Source organism: Oryzias melastigma, unplaced genomic scaffold, assembly GCF_002922805.2.
Source record: "Oryzias melastigma strain HK-1 unplaced genomic scaffold, ASM292280v2 sc00216, whole genome shotgun sequence".
NCBI classification, from domain to species: domain Eukaryota; kingdom Metazoa; phylum Chordata; class Actinopteri; order Beloniformes; family Adrianichthyidae; genus Oryzias; species Oryzias melastigma.
The window spans coordinates 497,027-502,606 of record NW_023416882.1 but is presented as its reverse complement, the minus strand read 5'-3'; the positions used below and the strand labels follow the sequence as shown (position 1 = coordinate 502,606).

Here is a 5,580-nt window from a genome sequence, read left to right as displayed (position 1 = left end):
ATTTTGCTTGGATGTCCATGGAAAGTTGTACATTTTTAGTTCTCATAACTCAGAGACAGATGTTGATGCTGCAGAAGCTAAAACTGATGTGATGCTAATTCGCATTTTAAAATATTCCGTGTTAAATGATGTCATTTTAGAATCTATTCTTCTGGTTTCTGGCGCTGCTGTCCTTAAAGGCTATTCTGGAGTCATTGTAAAGAAATTTAACTTAAATAAAGATGTTCTGTTCTAAAGTTCCCCGGAAACACTAAATATCTGCGTCATCATCCATCTGCATTTCTCTAAATGATCATTTCCGAGGTTCCGTGAAGGCAGCGCCGCTCCGTTCCTTCTCTCTCTCTAGTCTGCTTTTACTCCAAGCGAGCCGCGCGCCCGCTAACTCACGCACAGATAACTGCCAAGTTCGGCCCCACGCTCTCCCCCCGGACCGCCGAACTCTGCCCGCCACAGGTCCGGACGGGAAGACACCGAACATTTGAGGCGTTCGGTCTCTGGAGGAGCGGCGTTCACTGACGGGGGACGCGTGCCGTGTCCCGCGGGAGCTCTCCCTCTTTTTTTCTTTAGGAGGGGGCTCCACCGAACCCGAGCGGCACCGCTAGTGTGGTTTCATTGGGCCGGGAGAGGAACCGCGAGTTCCGGCGCGTGCACTCCCCGGTTACGAGCTGCGATGAGTAGCGGAACCGACAGCGGAGAGGCGGCACGCCGAGGCGGGAAGAGCTAAGCTCCGGTCCGGTCAGCGGAACCACGCAGGTACGACGCATCCACGCAGAACCGAGCCTCCCCTCCACCTGCCCCTGCACCTGCCTCCACCTCCGGCTGTGGGTGGGTGGGGGCAGGAGGCTCTTCTTGGCTCGGACTGATGAAGACTTCCGAACTTTCTCTGATGAAGAGCAGCTTTAAACCAAAAATACCCACTTTATTTGTCTTTCCAGACTCTCTTAGAGACGTTTTTTTGAATGAGATGAAGAACATCATAATTCCCACACCAGATGGCTCCTTCAGTTGATGTCAAATTGGATTTAAACACATTTTTTTTAAACCTCAATCTAAAACTTACTGTATCATCAACCACTCCAGAACGTCGTTACTGTAGGTGACATCACTCAGGACTCACGTAGGTTCTGTGCTGGTTAAGGTCAGTCATCAACAGAGACTTTAACATACAACTCTTGATTTTATGGACTTGTAAACTCTGTTTAATTGGGTTTTTATTTATTTATTTATTTAATCTGCATCAGCTTTTAAATAAAAAAATGGTCTCTTTATGCTTTTGCAGAAACTGTTATAATATTTCAAGTAATTTAACAAAACTGTCACAAAAAATATAACTCTAAGTTTTAGAAGTTTAAGACCCAATCAAATGAAGGTGGTCTTTTTTGGTGTTTTGGATGTAGTGAGTGGATAGATGTGCAAAAGGGGCGGGACTCTTTGATTTGTCTGTAGTAAGTTTACTGATGTGCAAAAGGGGCGGGACTCTTTGGTTCAGTGGTAGTGAGTAGATAGATGGGCGAAAGGGGCGGGACTCTTTTGTTCAATGACTGTCAGTGGACAGGGATGGAGTTCTTTGGTTCCATGGTAATGAGTAGACAGATGTGCAAAAGGGGTGGGACTTTTTGGTTCAATGGTAGTGAGTAGATTGATTTGTAAATGAGGCAGGACTGTTTGGTTTGTTGGTTGTCAGTGGACAGGGGTGGAGTTCGTGGTTCCATGGTAGTGAGTAGACTGACCTGCAAAGGGGACGGGACTCATTGGTTTGATGGTAGTCAGTAGACTGACGTGCAAAGGGGGCGGGACTCATTGGTTTGATGGTAGTGAGTAGATAGATGTTGAAAAACGGGCAGGACACTTTGGATCAATGGTAGTGAGTAGACTGATGTGCGAAAGGGGTGAAACCACAGGATTTCCTGAAAGCTAACACATTTTGAAAGATGACATTTAGAAAATCCACCTGATTGATCAGCTTTCCATAATCTAATCTGCTGAGTCTTTCTGTTAGCCCTATGTGATCATCAGAGTGTTAAAAATACATAGTTTGAAATGTTTGAATCAAACCTTGACTCAGTGACTGGGTGATTGAATCAGGTGCAGCAGTTATATGTGCCCACCCCCACAGACATGTTCTTCTGGACATAGAGAGGGTGTGGCTCCAGGTTGGGACTTGAACTTGTCTAAAGCGTCTCTGAACTGGCTAACCATATGAATCAAACATGAGGGTCAAAGCTTTTGGTTTGGTTCCTCCTCTGGAAGCGGGGGGGGGGACCGTCCTCCTCTGTGTCGGCAGCACCACCCAGAAACGCTTTCAGAAATGGAAGGAAAGTTCTGTCCTGTTCAGTCCTCTTTCCCAGAGACTGAATGAATGCTGAATCCGGAGCTGCTGTCATTGGATCCTGGCGCTCCTCTGGAGTGACACTCCCTCCCCGTGTCAGGTTTCGGTTCCACGGGACCTGCGTGTGAGCTCCCAGTCCTTTCTGTTGTTCAGGTAAACACAGGAAGGCGTGACCACATCATCCCTGCCCAGCTGCCCTGTACAGAGACTGCAGGGGATCTGACAGTGCCTTGCTCATGGACACAGACGCTGTCAGAGGATTTTGTGCAGAAGTTGCCAATAGGGCTGCCACGATTGGACGATTGATCGACGACTAATCGACTTTTAAAATAGTCGAGGACTAATTTAATAGTCGATTAGTCAGAGTGTAGTAAAGTTGAAAGTTATAATGACATTATGCTAGCCTTTTTTTTGACTATTTTTGCATTTATTAAGGTTTTTTTCAGCTATTTCGGAGTTTAGCTAATATTTCAGCCACATGCTAGCTATTTTGGCTTATTTAGGCTTTTTTTTGTTTTTTAGGCTGTTTCAGAGTTTATGTAATATTTCAGCTACATGCTAGCTATTTTTGCTCATTTTGGATTTTTTCTGTTTTTTATGCTAATTTGGAATTTAACTCGTATTTTAGCTGGCTTTCAGCTTTAGCGATTTTAGCTATCAATTTCAGCATCTTCAGCTATCAGCACTAGCATCTTTAGCGGCCAAATTGAGCTTACAGCATTCACACTAGCATTATCACAGTTAATGCTATATATCTAGTTTGTAATTAGTTTAAAGTTAATGATGGTTAAGATGTGCTTTACATCCAGTTTGTGCATGAAACAATTAGTCAACTAACTGGAAAAAATAATCACTGATTAGTCAACTATAAAAATAATTGTTTATGAGAGCACTAGTTGCCATTCAGGAAAGCTAATTGTGTGAGGAGACTGGTTGGGGTAGTTGGATAGTTAATTGTCAGGGTCATGGCTCCGTGAACGAGGGCACGTTTGTCTCCATGGGGTCAGCATGGACTCTGACCTGCCCCCAGGTCAGCCCCGCCCACCCACCCTCATGTCATAAATGTTGATATTCTCATTTTCTTTCTAGGAACTGAAAATTACAAGTTTTATTTTCACAATAAAAGAAAAATAACATTCTTTCAAAATAAAGGACAGAGCATTATATTGTAGGCAAACACATTTTATTTCAGTTATTTTTCTTTTATGTTATTAACAAAATGTTTTGATTTTGGTTCCAAATCTCCTGCGTTTGGATTCTCAGATAAATTTGTCTGCTCCTGTCATCCTTGGATCCTGGCAGAGCCAGCTCAGCCAGGATGGATGGTGTGGTCGGTTGATGGGAGTGTCACTGATGGTCTCTGGCCTCAGAGGAATGAAGAAGCTGATGGTGATGTTGTGAAACTGCAGCATTCCCAGCATGTTGGTGCTTGATGAGTTTCTGACCCGTTTCTGCTCTGACTTCTGCTCCTGGTGTGAAGAAGAGGCCCCGCTGTGCTCTTCCTCACCTCTTTAAACCAGTGCATGTGTATTTATCTGCAGACTGAAAGCAGAGGGGCGTGTGGACGAACCTGTTCCCCTACTTGGCAGAAATGTGATTCTTTGTAGTCAAACTGAAAAGTGATCTGAAGGGCGTCTGGGCAGTAATGGCTCAGGCATCGAGCAGCGGTGATATGCCACTGGTTCGGGACATTACTGCTTGTATTTTTGGTATTCATAAACTTTATAGTTTTTGAAATATTGAGCAAAATATACCCCATAGGAAAGGAATAAGAAAGTCTTCAAATTTCAAAATTTTCTGTAGTTTAGAAATAAACCTTTCAATAAATTCATGGGCTTTCATCTTTTATTGTAATTGTCGACTGGTCAGGAAAACATGCTAATGTGTTTACCTAACTTGTTATCTACTGGGGTTTTTTAGGCTAATTTAGGGATTAGCTTCTATTTTAGCAATAGGATAACGTTTTTGACTAATTTAGTTTACTGAGGAATTTTAGTCAGTTGTGGAGTTTAGCTAATATTTAAGCAATGTGCTAGCTTTTGTTTTGGCTAATTTGGCATCTACTGAGGTTTTATGCTAACTTGGAGTTTAGCTCATATTTTAGCAACATGCTAACGTTTTTGGCTAATTAGTTATGTACTGAGATTTTATACGGTAATTTAGTGTTTAGCTTCTATTTTAGTAACCGGGTAACGTTTTTGACTAATTTCGTTTACTGACGAATTTTAGGCTATTTTGGAGCTTAGCTAGTATTTAAGCAACAAGATAGCTTTTTTTTTTTTAGCCACATTAGCCTGTTGCAATTTTAGCAACAGGCTAATGTTTTTGACTAATTTAGTTTACTGAAGAAGTATTCAAGCAATGAGCTAACTTTTGTGGCCTCTACTTAGGTTTTCTTTGGCTAATTTGGAGATTAGCTCATATTTAAGCAACACACTAATTATTTTTGCAAAATTGACATGTATTTGAAAATTTTAAGCAGTTTTACTACAAAATTTTCAAAAATGTACTTAATCTTCAGTGCTCTTTCATTATTCTTTAGCAATATTTCCAGTATTTTAGCAAATTAAACATTTCGCAAATAGCTTTTGCATTTTCAGCAAATCCCTTCAGCAATTAAAGTCAATTAAAGCTTCAGAATTTTCAGTGACTGTTTTCAGCAAGGATTCACACTAACATTATCGCAGGTAAAGCAACTTTTCTAGTTTAATCTTGTTTCAATACCTGAAACCAGTGAAGGACTGAGGCTGCATGATTAATTAAAAGTTTAATAAACTATCTTCTTCATTGTCCCTTATTTTCAGTTTAAAGTCCCCCTCCAATGAAACTCACGTTTTTTGAGTTTTTAATATGCATGTCTGTCATTTTTCTTCTGAATGAGAAAAAATCTAATAAGAAATCATGTTGTGTTTGCATTTCCGAGTATTTCTCTTTTTCAGTCGTTGTCACCCAAAGGCCCGAGAAAAACTACGTCTGAATTCTTGTGACTTGATAGCTAGCTAGACCCGGATGCATCTCTAGAGGCCGGAGAAGATAATATAACGTCCCACTTCTGTGCTGTAAAGGATTGTAATTCAGTGAAGGGCCATACTAATGTTAGCTTTCATTATTTTCCCAAGGAATCTGAGCAAAATATGGATTGGATTTATTGGTCACAGCAACCTCAATAATTTCTCGATTATTTGCGGAAAAAGAGTCATTTTTCAACTGGACGGAGGTTATTGCATTGCCCGGTCGTATTTTAATTGCGT

At 41.4% G+C, this 5,580-nt stretch overlaps 1 protein-coding gene across 4 annotated transcripts in view; it reads left to right on the top strand.

Moving 5' to 3' along the window:
• The first annotated feature begins 285 nt into the window (after window positions 1-285).
• The window catches only part of arhgap32b (Rho GTPase activating protein 32b), a 95,639-nt gene continuing 90,344 nt past the window's right edge, over window positions 286-5,580 (top strand). For 2 of the 4 annotated variants that reach the window (XM_024263821.2, XM_024263820.2), the window contains exon 1: window positions 286-753. The gene's annotated coding sequence lies outside the window, so the exon portion shown is untranslated. The remainder of the gene's footprint in view (window positions 754-5,580) is intronic. The other 2 variants (XM_024263825.2, XM_036210735.1) reach the window with 1 other exon arrangement.